Consider the following 16,116-nt stretch of genomic DNA (forward strand, 5'->3'; position numbering starts at 1 on the left):
ATAGATTTGACACTTAGAAAGTATTTCTTTATATTAAGTTGAATTCTGCTTATTTGTAATTCTCTCCTCAGGGTATACAAAGAAAAGTCAGTGGCTTAATCTACATAAAACTCTTAAATTTACTGAGGCAGGTTGATAGTATCCCAAGGCCCTTCAACTATTTTTTTTTTTTTTGGTCTGACATTTTCTTTTCTTTAAAAAACAAAAACAAAACAAAACTATTTTTTTTAGAGCAGTTTTAGGTTTATGATAAAATTCAAAGGGAGGTACAGAGATTGCCTGTATAAGCCCCCTTCCTACACATGCATAGCCTCCTCCATTAGCAACATCCCTTACCAGAGTGGTACATTTCTACCAAGGATGAACTAACATGGACATATCATAATTAGTCCATAGTTTACCTTAGGGTTCATTCTTGGTGTTGTACATTCAATGGGTTTGAACAGATGTATAATGACATATATCCATCATTATACTATCATACAGAATATTTTTACTGCCCTAAAAATCCCCTGTGCTCTGCCTATTCAACTCTCTTTCCCACCCCCTATCCCTGGTAATCACTGATTTTTTAAAACTGTATCCATAGTTTTGTCTTTCCAGAATGTCATATAGTTAGAATCACACAATATATACCCTTCTCAGATTGGCTTTTTTCACTTAGTAATATGAATTTAAAGTTTCTCTATGGCTTTGTAGCTCATTTCTTTCTAGTACTGAATAACATTCCATTGTCTGGATACACCATAGTTTATTTATCCATTCACTTACTTAAAGGACATCTTGTTTGCTTCCAACTTTTGCAATTGTGAAAAAAGCTGCCATAAACATTCATGTGCAGACCTTTGTGTAGATATAAGTTTTTAACTCCTTCTGTAAATACCAAGAAACACCATTGCTATTTTGTATGGTACAAGTATGTTTAGTTTTGTAATAAACCACCAAACTGTCTTCCAAAGTGACAAAGTACAATTTTGCACTCCTACCAGCAATGAATGAGATTTCCTGTCACTCTGCATTTCGGCCAGCATTTGATATTGTCAGAGTTCCAGATTCTGGCCATTTTAATAGGTGCACAGTGGTATTTCATTGTTCTCTTTTGCATTTCCTCGATGACATATGATGTGGAGCATCTTTTCATGTTTATTTGTCCTCTGTATATCTTCTTTGGTTAGATGTCTGTTAAGGTTTGGCCCATTTTTTAATCAGGTTGTTTATTTTCTTATTATTGTGCTTTAAGCGTTCTTTGCATATTTTAGATAACAGTGTTTTATCAAATGTGTCTTTGCAAATATTTTCTCCCAGTCTGTGGCTTGTCTTCTCATTCTCTTGGCATTATTTTTTGTAGAGTAGTTTTTAATTTAAATGAAGTCATAGCTTATAATTTATTTCTTTCATGGATCATGTCTTCGGTGTTGTATCTAAAAATGCATCATTATAGCCAAGGTCACCTAGGTTTTCTTCTACATTACCTTCTAGGAATTTTATAGGTTTGCATTTTGCATTTATGTGTATGGTCCATTTTGAGTTACTTTTTGTAAAGGGTGTAAGGTTTACATTTAGGCTCATTTCTTTGCAAGTGGATGTCCAGTTGTTTTGGCACCATTTGTTGAAGAGTATTTTTGCTCCACTGTATTGCTTTTACTCCTTATCAAAGATCAGCTGACTATATTTGTGGGATTCTATTTCTGGGCTTTCTATTTTGTTCCACTGATGTACTTGTCTATTCTTCACCAATACCACAGTCTTCATTACTGTAGTCTTATAGTAAGTGTTGAAGTTGGGTGGTTTCAATCCTCCAACTTTGCTCTGTCTCAATATTGTGTTGGCTATTCTGGGTCTTTTGCCTATCCATATAAACTTTAGAATCAGTTAATTGAATTCATAAAATAACTTGTTGGGATTTTTATTGGAATTTCATTGAATCTATAGATCAGGCTGGGAATAACTGACATCTTGTGAGTCCTCCTATCCATGAACATGGAATACATCTCCATTTATTTCTTTGATTTAATTTGAGTTTTGAAGTTTTCCTTATTTATGTCTTGCATATATTTTGTTAGATTTATTCCTATTTCTTTTAGAGGGTACAAATATAAATGGTATTATGTTTCTAATTTCCAATTCTACTTCCCATTGTTGGCATATAGGAAAGCAACCAACTTTTACATATTAACCTTGTATACCGCAACCTTGCTATAATTACTTATTAGTTTCAGGGTTTTTTTTTTTTTTTTGGTCAATTCTTTCTGATTTTCTACAAAGAAAATCTTGTCATCTGTGAACAAAGACAGTTTTTTGGGTTTTTTTTTTTTCAGTCTTTCATACAACTTTATTTTCTCCCTTCAACCATAATAATATGATATCCAAATTTTGTCTTAGCCGGAGGGTCTGTAAACACAGGCTTATCCAGCCCACTCACAGGCAAGGCAAATGTTGCTTCCTGAAATGGTCCCACCATGGAACCTCTGGTCATCCAACCCAAGTTGCTCCCTTGCCTGGCTTTATCTTCACTATACTATGTGGCCACTTCATTCAATCTCATTCCAGACTTCAACTTTTCCATGGCTTCCATGATTTTCCCATGTTTTTCACACAGAATGTGTCTGACCTTTACTGCATTGCCACCACCTTTGGGACCCTGAGCCTTCTTGTCAGAACTGTCACTCCCAGAGGATGCTCCCCCTTTCCCCCCTTTCCCGGAACCACTTTTTCCCTTGGGTGGCATCTTCCAAACCTGCAGCAGAACCCTCAACGGCTAACAGTTTTAAGTAATCGTTCTCAATCTGTATACCTTTTATTGTCTTTTCTCACCTCGTTGAGTTTGCAAGGCCATCTAATATGATGTTGAAAAGGAGTAGTGAGAGAGAATATCCTTGTCTTGTACCTGATCTTAGCAGAAAAACTTTGAGTTTCTCACTATTAAGTATGTTAGCTGTAGGTTTTTTATAGTCTTTAGAAAGTTGAGAAAGTTCCCCTCTTTTCCTAGTTTACTGAGAGTTTTTGTTATTAATGGGTGATGGATTTTTGTCAAATGCATTTTCTGTATCTTTTGTTATGATCATATGATTTTTAAAAAAGATTTTATTTATTTGAGAGAGAGAAAGAGAGTGAGTGAGTGCACAAGCAGAGGGGAGCAGTAGAGGGAAAAGCAGACTCTCCACTAAGCAGGGAGACTGACACAAGGATTAATCCCAGGATCCTGGGATCATGACCTGAGCCAAAGGCAGAGGCTTAATTGACTGAGCCACCCAGGTGCCCCTGATTTTTCTTTTTTAATCTATTGATGTAATAGATTATATTAATAGATTTTTGAATGTTTAACCAACCTTGCCTACCTGGGATAAAACCCATTAGTTGTCATTCTTTTTTATATTTTTCTTGGATTTAATTTGCTAATATTTTGTTGAGGATTTTCATATCCTTATTCATGAGGGATATTGAGCTATAGTTTTTTTTCTCTTATAATATCTTGTAATGTCTGGTTTTAATATTAGGGCAATTCTGGTCTCATGGGATGAGTTAGGAAGGATTCCCTCTGCTTCTATCCTCTGAAAGAGATTATAGGAAATTGACATAACTTCTTCCTTAAATCTTGGCCTGGTGCTTTCTTTTTTGGAATATTATTAATTCTTTATGTAGATTTGGGCTTTTGACCTATATTATTTTTCTTCCATCTAAAGAATTCCTTTTACTATTTATTTTAAGGCAGGCCTACTGGCAACAAATTTCTTTAACCTTTGCTTGTCTTTACTTTTCCTTCACTTTTAAAGGATAATTTTGCAGGAGACAGAATTCTAGGTTGGTGTTTTTTTTTTCTCTCAACAGTTCAAATATTGCACTCCACTATTCTTGCTTGCATGGTTTTTGAGAAGGTGGATATAATTCTTATCTTTGTTCCTCTATGAGTAAAATGTGTTTTCCCCCCTTTGGCTTCATTTAATATTTTTCTTTATTTTTGATTTTCTGTAATTAGAAAATGATATACCTAAGTATTGTTTTATTTATTTGTTTGTTTGTTTGTTTATTTTTATGTTTATCCTGCTTACTGTTCTCTGAGCTTCCTGGATTGGTTGTTTGGTGTCTGACATTAATTTGGGGAAATTCTCTGTCATTATTATTTCAAACATTTCTTCTGTTCCTGCCTCTCTTTCTTCTCTTTCTCGTATTCCCTTTTTTTTTTTTTAAGGTTTTATTTATTTATTTGACAGAGAGAGACACAGCGAGAGAGGGAACACAAGCAGGGGAGTGGGAAAAGGAGAAGCAGGCTTCCTGCGGAGCAGGGAGCCCGATGCAGGGCTCCATCCCAGGACCCTGGGATCAAGACCTGAGCTGAAGGCGGACGCTTAATGACTGAACGACCCAGGCGCCCCTGGTATTCCCTTTATACATATGTTAAACCTTTTATAGTTTTCCCATAATCTTTAGATATTCTGAAATTTTTTACAGTTGTTGTTCTCTTTGCTTGTTAGGGATTCTCTTTATTTATCTCTAATGCAAAGTTTTTTTTTTCCTCAGCTGTGTCCAGTCTACTAATGAGCCCATTAAAGCATCCTTCTTTTCTGTGATAGTGTTTTTTATCTCTAGCATTTCTTTATGGTTCTTTCTTAGGATTTGCATCCCTCTGTTTACATTGACCATCTGTTCTTACATGCTGTCTACTTTATCCATTAGAGCCCTTAGCATATTAATTATAGTTGTTTTAAATTGCCAGACTGATAATTCCAAAATCCTTGCCATGTCTGGTTCTGATGCTTACTTTGTCTCTTCAAATTTTGCCTTTTGATATGCCTTGTAATTTTTTCTTGACAGCTGGACATGATGTACTGGGTAAAAGAAACTGCTTTAAATAGAATGTTAGTAATGTAGTGGTGAGATATAGGGGGAAGGGAAGTGTTCTATATTATTCAATTAGGTCTCAATGTTTTAGTGTGTCTATGCCTCTGGGCTGTAAATTTCACATGTGTTTTTAAGTTTTTCCTCTCCTTCTGAAGTGGGCTAGAGTTGGGTATTTCTCTTCTTTGTATCTATTAGACTCTGATAATACCTGAGCAGGTTAGGCTCTGGTTAACTACTTTCTCCTGAGGTCAGGACTTGATTATAGGAACAGAGTGTTCTGGCATATTTCAAAGTCATTCTCTCCCCTCCCTCCACTCCCATCCCCCACTTGCCAGAAGCCTGAGATGATTTTTCTGAAATATTGGCTATGGGAAGCTGGTAAAACTCCTGGAGGCAAATCTCACAATATGACTGGGTTCTCCCTGGAGTCTTTAACTCTCAGAGTTGTCTGCAGTGAGCCTCTAACAATTCATCAATTACAGTTCAGGTTTTCCTATCCCTTCACTGTTTCCCATGGTGGTTTCTGCTTGTGAGTCTATTCAGGTAAGCTACTACTCCCTGTTTTTGTCTGTCTGTCTCTCCAGTCTTGTGGGCAGCAGTTTGTTCTATGTCCTCCTCTCTCCTATGGAACCAAGAAGAGTTACCGATTTTTGTCTGTTCAACCTTTGACTTGTTGTTAGGATGGAGTAGTGACTTCCAAGCTCCTTGTGTGTGGAATTGGAAATTGGAAGTCCCTTCAAGTATTTTTTAATGACATGACATCAAGTTGATACACCACTGGAGACACTTAACTCTATACATGTTCCATTTGCCAACATATCTCTGAATTGTGTGATACTTAGACCTTTACAGAGGTAATCAAATTAAAATGAGGTCTTTAGGGTGGGCCCTAATCCAACATGATTTGTGTTCTTATTAATAGGGGAAATTTGGATACAGACAGACACACATAGAGAAAAGACCATACGAAGAGACATAGGGAGAAGATGGCCATCTATGAGCCAAGGAGAGAGGCCTAGAACAAGACCTTTCCCTCACAGCTCTCACATGGAACTTACACCGACAACTTAAGACTTGATTTCAGGCCTTTAGGCTCCCAAACTATGAGACAATACATTTCTGTTATTAAAGCCATACAATTTGTGGTACTTTGTTATAGCAGACCTAGCAAGCCCATACAGGCTTATATGGAATTGTTCACAAGTATTAAAAAATGCTTATTACAGATAAGATTTACTTAATTATGTCTATGTGCTAAGTTATTAGGGATATCTACGAAATCTAAATATATCAACACATTTAATCTTTATAACAATCTATTTGAGGTAGGTAATATTAATCACTTCCTTTTTGTAGAAGAAAAAACCCACTCTCAGAGACATTTATAAAATTGTTCTAAGTCACCCAGTTTAGATTTAGGTAGCTAGCCTGCAGAGTCTATACTTTTTTTTTTTTTTTTTAAGATTTATTTATTTATTTGAATGAGAGAGAGAGTGGGGGGACAGAGGGAGAGAAAGACAAGCACACTCCCTGTTGGGTGGGGAGCCTGATGCGGGGCTTGACCCTGGGACCATGAGATCATGACCTGAGCTGAAATCAAAAGTTGGATGTTTAACCGACTTAGCCAACCAGGCACCCCCAGAGTCTATACTCTTCACACTACTTTGGATACTACCCATTGTCCTGAGAGAGTTTGCCAAATTATAGGATTATTTATTTATCTTTCCAGAATTCAGGAAGATCCCATTTTAATTGGTGAGTGTTAGTGTTTATATTTGTTTTCCGTGGTTGCCATAACAAATTGTCACAACTTGGGTCACTTAAAACAGAAATTTATTCTCTGACAGTTCTGGAGGCCAGAAGTCTGAACTCAAGGGCTACAATCTCTCCATAGGCCCTAGAAGAGATCCAGTTTTTTGCATTTTCCAACCTCTGGTGAATCTTTGCATTCCTTGGTGTTCCTTGGCTGCATTACTCTGATCTCTGCCTCAGTGATCACATTGTCTGCTGCTCTTCTGTCTGTGAGCATCTCCTCTGTATGCCTCTTATAAGGACACTGCTCATTGGATTTAGGGCCCAGATAATACAGGATGATATCTTCATCTTAAGATCTTTAACTTAATTACATCTGTAAAGACTTTTTCTTAAAAATGAGGTAACATTTACAGTTTCCAGGGATTTGATTTGACATGGACACATCTGTTGGAGGGCCACCATGCAACCCACTACAACGTTGTCTTGTATTTTTAAGTCAGCATGCTTTTCTTGTGATCATAGTGAACCAAAACCATTTAGGTAAACTAATGAGGAAATACAGTGACAAGAAGAAAGGAAAGGAGCGAGAAAGAGAAGGATAAGATAAGGGGAGAGGAAAGAGTTACTTTTAGGAAGAGTGACCATTACAAACCACTCTATGTTTCAATATTTGCTACCAAAGTTGAATCCCTGTTATTTGAGAGTAGTTTAAAACAAGTGAAAAAGTTATGGATTTGTTTGGGGAAAATATAGTTAAGTGTTTGAATAAAAAATGGGGGAAAAGGATTTTTAAGACAGCTGAGATCTATTTTAAAATTATAAGCCCATCAAAAGAGCATTATCATAAAGAAATAGAATTTAAATCATCATCATAATCTTCAGTAGATCTGTCCCCCTGCCTCTGTTTCTATGGCAAACAAATAACATTTCAGCATAGTTTCATACTATTACTACAAGACTAAGAAACAGTTTGTCATTGGCAAGCTTGCCAAATGCTTAGTGAGTCTTCTGCATATGAATGTTCATACTAATTTGCCAAAACTTAGTTTAAAATCCAGAATTGTAAGAAACTGAAATGTTATTCATAATAAGAAAGTTGGAACTTTCTTAAAAGCTTTTCACACCCTAATAATAATATAACAAAGAGCATGAACAGAAAATTCACAAAAGAAGTCCTATAAACCCTAAAAATAAAGTTCAAACTCAGTAATAATCAAAGAAATGCAAGTTACATATTTTTATCAAACATAGTGGCAGTGATTAGAAAGAATAATGATATCCAGCATTGTAAAATATGTGAACAAAAGGGCATTTTTATAATTACTGGTGGGATGTAAACTAGGACAAATTTTCCAAAGTGAAAGTCTTCAAAATGTGCAGATACTCTGACCCAACAAATTCAGTTCTAGGCAATGTATCCTAAGAATATAAAAACACGTGAACTCAAAGATGTTTGCACAAGGAGGCTTATTCTGATATGCTTATATTAGTTACACATTATTTGTATGATACCTTTGCTCATGAAAAAGTAAGGATACAGAAGGATATGAATCAATTTTGTGAAAAGCATATTTTATTTATGGATCTTATTCAAATATATATAATTCACATATTTATTACACAGAAATATCTGGCAACAAAGGCATTAAGAATATTATCTAGAATAGATACTAAGGTTATGTGAAACTTTTAAAATATTTCTTATTGTTTTCTAATTTTTTAATAATTTGAACCACATGTAAAATAAACAAGAAAGTGTTTTAGAGATATTTAAATACACTCTTTAGTGGGTTCTCCATCATAGAAGGAACCAATATGTTAGGCATTGGTTTTATAAGCACATTTTTTAGATTTGCTCCATTAAATTTTGCACTGTGGACATACATAGTTTATAGAAAACACACATGGGGATTTTTTTCAGGTAAAAATTTGTAATTTGTTGCCATAGAGAAAAATAAATTTCCAAAACTAAAAACAAATCCCAATAATATGTTTCTGCTTGCTTCAAAAGGAAAGGCATTAAAAATTTACAATAGATATATACTTGGCAAGTTAAGAATGTTTAGGACTGGGCGCCTGGGTGGCTCAGTCAGTTAAGCGTCCAACTCTTTTGACTTTGGCTCAGGTCATGATCTTGGGGTCGTGAGATTGAGCCTGTGTCAGGTTCCTCTCTGGGCATGGAGCCCACTTAAGATTCTCTCTCTCTCCCTTTCCCTCTGCCCTCCCCCCCCCCACTCATGCATGTGTGCCCTCTCTCTTTCTCTCTCTAAAAAAGAAAAAAGAATGCTTAGGACTCAAATAAGATTAAATGAAGGGGAAATAGTCAAGTACTAAAGTAGAGATTTTCTACTTGCTACTGCTTGCTTTATATTGTAGAATAAGATATTGCAAGGACATTTCTTCACATTCAACTCAATTCAGTAAATATTTATTGAGCTCACTCATCATGTTCAATAATGAGGAGCTTAATGAGCCATAGTCACTATTTTCCAGGAGACCACCCCTGGACCCTCTCATATTCAAGTAATGTCCAGATTCACACAAGAGACACTTCACTAGTAGCACTCAGAAACACCGCCTAGGCAATGTGACTCTATGAAATTCTAATTTTTGAGTTACTAGTTTTCTTTCATCCATGTACTGAATCATTACAGGCAGAAGGTTAATGTTAAAATCCAGTACTTCCTCCAAGTAAACATTATGAAGGCTCTGTTCCTTTTCTTTCTTCAATAGCATATTGCTCTTAGTCCATTTGGGCTACTATAACAAAATAACACAGACTGTGTGGCGGATAAACAACAGAAATTTATCTCTCATGGTTCTAAAGGCTGAGAAGTCCAAGATCAAAGTAGTGGCATGGTTGCATTCTGGCCCATGGACCCTCTTCCTGGTTCAAGCTGGCGCATTCTCACTGTATTCTCACATGGTGAAAGGGGCTAGGGATCTCTCTGGAGTCTCTTATAAGGTACAAATCCCATTCATGAGGGCTCCGCCCCCATAGCCCTTCTGGAAGGCCCCACCTCCTCATACCATCATCTTTGGCATTTGGGATTGTAACACATAAATTTTGAGGGGACACAAACATTCACATTGTAGCATGCTCTAAGAAGAGCCATAAACATGACAGGTAGCTCTAAGGAATGGATTCTCTCTCAGTATTGGATATTGTGGTCTTCATTTACTTTGAACTTGATCATCAAGTTGAAGGTGATTATAAGTATAACACATCTCTATCATCTCATGCTTTGGATTTGTTTAATTAAACATAATTTAAATATTTATAAAAAGATACACACACATTAGAAAGTAAAATAGAACCCAAAAGAATTAAAACAAAGGGGAAACACTTCTATTTTTTTTACTCTTTCCCATCCTCAATACAGTTGCTATAGAGGCAACCATTTTAAATTATTTTGTTGCAGTTCCCTCCATGTTGCTAAATAATACATCTATACGTATTGCATTCTCTGCTCCCTGTTAGGATATTGAGGATTTAATTTCTTATACCTCCTTCCAGCTTTACACTGATCCTTGTGAAATAATCATGTATCTTAATTTTAGGTACATCATTTAACAATATTTGCATTAGAAAGAAGAAATAAATGTTTCCCATAGTGTCAAGTATTGACCTTGGATTGCATTTCTTTTCTGGTAAAATTTTGTCCCCTAAAGTTGCTAATTGTTTTACATTTTGTTAGAGGACTTTCTTATCAAAATGATTATATTTCCTAACAGAGCTTCATCAGAACCATTTTGCTGTAAAAAAAAAAAAAAAAAAAAATGGGCCCCAGTATTCTTGTGTTGCACTTTGGGCCAGTGGCTCTAGGCCGTAGCCACCGTGTTGGGAGTTCCTTCAGGTTTGACCCTGAATAAGATCCACTGTGTCTTGGGTCACAAAACTTTTCTTTCTTGGTGTACTCCTTGGTGTAAAGGTTACTGCCTCCTTAAATACTTTCTAGAAAGGGTGCACAAAAGGCAAGTATATGCAGCCATGCATGCCTGAATATGTTTTTAATCAATCCACACTTAAAATTGATAGTTTTTTAGGATATAGAAACAGGCAAAGAGCTTTAAGATTTACGAAAAAAGTAAGAGACAAACTAGAGCTATCTAACATTTGATTAATAGGTGTCCCAGGAAAGAGACAAAAAGAACTTGGGGCAGGATGTTGTAAAAAGAAATAAAGAACCATAAAGCTCCAAACTGAAAGAGCAAGCTGCAATTTTTCCTTGGAATTTTGAAGAAATATCCCATTGCCATATAACATCCAGTGTTACAGATGACAAGTCTGAGGATATTCAGGTTTTCATTTCTTTGCAGTTCCTTCTACTCTCTGGAAGATTTTAAGATCTTCTTTTTGCCTCTGGAATTCTAAAATTTCATAATGATGTGCTTTTCTGTCAATATTTTTAAAAATCATATTGCTAGATGTTCTCTTTGCCCTTTCAAGGTGGGCCTTCATGGTTCTTTAGCTCCAGCAAGGTTTTGTTTTTGTTTTGTTTTCTCTTTTCCTTTTCTGAAACTCCTATCAACCAGATGTGAGATCTCCTAGATTTGTCTTTTATGTCTCTTGCTTTTTTAAAAAAAAAAAAATGTTTTCAGCTTTTGTTGTTGTTTTTTTTCTATTTTTGAGAGATGTCTTTAATTTTATTTTCTAAACTTTCTGCTGATTTTCAAATACTTAGTTTCCAAGAACTCTTTGTTTTCTTTCATTGCCTTTTGTAGTGGCATGATTAATGACAATCAATCTGTTTGGTATACACATTGGAGGGTATCATTTTTGTTATTGTTACTATTATTCTCTGATCTCAGTTTTTTCTTTTTCTTCTGGGATTTTTCCCCCTGTTTATCTTGTTGAATGTCTTTCACATTGTGGCCTTTTTTTTTTTTTTTAAAGCATGATGATTTTCAATTGCCCATTAAAAATCTGGCTGTGACCTCTGTGTTTGATTCCATTTTCAGTTGGCAGCCCTGTTAGTGATCAGAGAGCCAGAGGACTCACAAAATGTCAAAATACCAGACATATTTTCTCTGGGATTCTTCATTTTCTCTAGAAAAAGCCTTCATCCTCTTTTCTAAAATTAGATTCCCGACTCCTCTTTCTCCTGTTCCATGAGAAGTGGGGTGTGTTGGTGTGGACATGGGGTTGGGACAACTGTATGCAGACCTTCAACTAATCCCAAGTTTGTAGCCCATCATCTCCTTACCACTCTTAACATTGGTTTTCTGTCTGCATTTCTGCCGGATATGTTGCTTCCTTTCTTCTGAACCCTTTTTCCAAGCATTTATCCAAGCTAAGGTCTCCCCTGAGGGGCTGCATCAGTTACCACTCTTCCACCTACTTTTCATTTTTCAGTTTTGTGAAATCTGTCATCCATTGACAGCCCTCTCCTATCTTTTGGTGATTCTTGGTTTAAAAGCATATTTCTTAATCATCAACTATTCGTAAAGTACCTGGTTTGCTTATGTGCTCTGAAAGATACAAGAGAACCTCAAGGGACAAAGACTCTGCCCTGAAGAAACTTATAACTAATGGAAGAGAAAAGACTGATACAAGTGACGGTGAGCAATGGATGGTATTATTTAGCACTGAATTATGGGCCCCAGTCTTACAGTGCTGTGCGAGTTCAGAGCACTTGGACGGAGCTCTGAGAGAAATATTTTGAACTCGTAGAAGAAAGAGAATTTAATGGAAGTACATATCACTGATCTTTCTGGATCTTTACTCAGGAATGTGACAATTTTATATAAACTAGTAAGGAGGCTGACTGGCTAGTGCAAAGGTTAAATGTTGAAGAGTAGTAGCAACAGATAATCAAGCTTTATGGCTTAAACTTCATGTGATAGTAGTGATGATAACAAAAAAAATGTAAAATTTATATATTGCCTGGAGGTTGATTTCTTATAACTCTGTTGAATAGATAAGGAAAAAAAGTGCTGATACTTTAATATGTCCTTGAGTAACAAAGGAACCCCAGGAATCCAGACTGGGGATGTAGACGTTTCTGATGTATGGCCTGAGGCCCTTTTCAATGCAAGTGGTCTAAACCTAATTTCTGATGATAATTTATAGGTTCTGTTTCTTTTATGTAAGAATTCTTACACATACCCAGAGATGTTACTAGCTGAATATTATAATGCATAATTGTAAAGCAGAGGCATGCTTTATACAAAATTATTTTGAGTCATATCTCTTCATTGATCCATTCACTTGCTCACTAATGCATTCAGTATTTTATTCATTCTTTTCACATAGGTGCTGAATGCTGGGAATACAAATATGAGTGAACCAAAGAGCTCATTGTATGTATGTAAAGAGACAATATTCATGTTTCTTTGTTTTACATGATTCAAACAATAATTTAGTTCTTTGGATTATTAGGGTTATTTCTAGCACATGCTAGTGTTTCTTCTTTTTAAAATAATTAATTAATTAAAATTCCAGTATAATTAATATACAGTGTTATATTAGTTTGAGGTATACAATATCATGATTCAACAATTCTACATATTACTCAGGACTCATCACAATAAGCGTATTCTCGGGGCACCTGGGTGGCCCAGTCGATTAAGCAACTGCCTTTGGCTCAGGTCATGGTCTCAGGGTCCTGGGATCGAGCCCCGCATTGGGCTCCCTGCTCAGCGGGAAGCCTGCTTCTCCCTCTCCCACTCCCCCTGCTTGTGTTCCTTCTCTCGCTGTGTCTCTCTCTGTCCAATAAATAAATAAAATCTTAAAAAAAAAAAACAATAAGCGTATTCTCAATCTCCTTTACCTATTTCACCCCCACCCCCACCACCTACCTCCCCTCTGGCAACCACCAGTTTATTCTCTATATTTGAACTGGTTTTTTTTGTTTGTCTCTTTTCTTCTTTGTTTGTTCTTTTTTTGTTGTTGTTTCTTAAATTTGGCATATGAGCGAAATTGTATGGTATTTGTCTCTCTCTGACTTATTTCACTTAGCATTATACCCTCTAGATCCCTCCATGTTGTTGCAAATGGCAAGATTTCATTCTTTTTTATGGTTGAATATATATATATATATATATCTCCCCTATATACATATATCCCCTATATATATATGTATACACATGTATCTTTTTTTCATGTTGATAAGGATATTCAATTTGAGTTTAATTATAAAGGATAGGACAAGAGCCTAAATCACAAGAAAATAGCAAAACAAATTTAAAATATGGAAGATTCAGCAGAACAAATTACATGGAATCTTCAGCAAGTCTAAATGTTCTCACAAAAGCACCTGTTGAAAATTTTTTTGAAAGTTGAGGCAAAGCTATGCAGCTTGTGTACCACATATTCTTTATCCATTCATCTATCGATAGACATGGGTCGCTCCCATATCCTGGCTATTGTAAATAATGCTGCAATAAACATAAGGGTGCCCTTATCTTTTTGAATTAGTGTTTTCATTTCCTTTGCATAAATATCCAGTAGTGGAAATACTGGATCATATAGTCATTCTATTTTTAATTTTTTGAGGACCAGCAGTGCATAAGGGTTACTTTTTCTTCACATCCTTGCCAACACTTACTTCTTGTGTTTTTTATTTTAGCCATTTTGACAGGTGTAAGGTGACCTCATTGTGGTTTTAATTTGCATTTCCCTGGTGGTTAGTGATGTTGAGCAGCTTTTCATGTGACTGTTGGCCATCTGTATGTCTTCTTTTGAAAAATGTCTGTTCATGTCTTCTGCCCATTTTTTAATCAGATTATTAATTTGTGTGTGTGTGTTGAATTGTATAAGTTCTTTATATATTTTGGATGATAATCCCCTATTGGATATATCAGTTACAAATACCTTCTCTTATTCAGGGAGTTGTCTTTTTGTTTTGCTGATGGTTTCCTTTGCTTTGCAAAAGCTTTTTATTTTGGTGTAGTTCCAGTAGTTTAATTTTGCTTTTGTTTTCTTTGCCAAAGGAGTTGTATCTAGAAAGATGTTCCTACAGCTGATGTCAAAGAGATTACTGCCTATGTTTTCTTCTAGGAATTTTATGGTTTTAGGTCTCACATTTAGATCTTTAATTCATTTTGAGCTTATTTTTGTGTATGGTATAAGAAAGTGGTCCAGGTTCATTCTTGTGCATGTAGCTGTCCAGTTTTCCCAACACCGTCTGTTGAAGAGAATTTTTCCCATTGTATATTTTTGCCTCCTTTGTCATAGATTAATTGACCATACAATCATGTGTTTATTTCTGGGATCTCTATTCTGTTGGATTGATCTATGTGTCTATTTTTGTCATTTTATTGTTTCTGTTTTGTTTTTTCATTGAAGTCTACCTACACTCTGAAAAACAGAGTTCACTTTTCCCTCTTCCCCATAACCCTCAGCAAGAACACCAGGGCCAGGTATTAGAGTTAGCAAACATATCCCAAAATATTTTTTCCAAAATATTTAAAAATTGTTTTGGATTTAGTAGAACCCAAAACACAATGTATTCAGAACATTTTCCCTCTTGATTTTTAAATCCTGACTCATTTTCATGTAACTCAGTGCTACATTATTTTGTGAGAGTGGTTCAATGTCTAAGATTTTTCAGGATTTTTTGGCATTTACTCTTTCTCAGTACTAACCTCCAAGTACCCCCACCCCACCCCACCCCACTCCCATCCAACCAGGAAATCTATTATATTTACACAGCCCTAAATATTCAAGTCCTGCTTAAAACCAAAAATACAGAAAGTTTGAAGTGAAAGGCATATATTCATGGCCCCATTCCATATGTGTCCCTTCCAATGAATGAAGAATATTTCAGAAAAACAAGGGATAGGGAAGGAAGGGAAGGGCAGTTTCTTTCTACTAATATTTAGGCACCTAGGTGTACTGCTGGATTTTCCCCACATGCAAGTGTGATCATGAAGACAGAGCAGGACACTCTTTTTCCTTGAAGAATATATTGGCATGGGTATTTTTATTGGAACCTGGGCTTTTGTAAAAGCTATGCTGAACCAGAAGAAGAAACAGTGGTGGAAAGTTTCAGCCTCATTCTGTCTTCTCCTCCTTTCCATCCCCAGGCCGGGGGCAGGGGGGTTGGGGGGGAACCCGCAGAGAATATGCAGCACATTCCAAGAGAGTTGATCATTACTGTGTTTTAGCAGTCCTTCACACTTATAAAGAAATACCTAAATTAACCTGGTGGAGCCTGAAGTTTCATATCCTTTGCCTTCCAGTTGCCCTATTATTACTACGGCCATTTCCATTGTCATTACTGCGGACATCACACTGTGTCTTCAAACAAAAGGCTGGCTCCCATTTCTGAAAATGTCATAAGAATTAAGCTCTCTGTAAAATTTTAAGGAAACATTTTAAAACGAAAACTGCACAGGTTCAATCTGAACTTCATTAATGGCCTCCTTGGAGCCAAACAGAGTCTTGTGAGGCCTATTAGTGTGATCTGGAGATGCTGAAGGCCCACATAGTTTCTTAGAGTCCAAAAACGCCTCCCTTGAGCCGGCATCATTCCTGAACTGTGTTGTTTGAGGCCTTTGCTGGGTCCAGGTAAAATT

General features: G+C 36.1%; 1 pseudogene; it reads right to left on the reverse strand.

Annotated features, from left to right (window-relative positions):
* Positions 1-2,303: 2,303 nt before the first annotated feature.
* Positions 2,304-2,728, reverse strand: LOC118010214 (annotated as a pseudogene).
* Positions 2,729-16,116: the final 13,388 nt, after the last annotated feature.

Source organism: Mirounga leonina, unplaced genomic scaffold, assembly GCF_011800145.1.
Source record: "Mirounga leonina isolate KUSES-001 unplaced genomic scaffold, KU_Mleo_1.0 Mir_129, whole genome shotgun sequence".
In the NCBI taxonomy this organism is placed as follows: Eukaryota; Metazoa; Chordata; class Mammalia; order Carnivora; family Phocidae; genus Mirounga; species Mirounga leonina.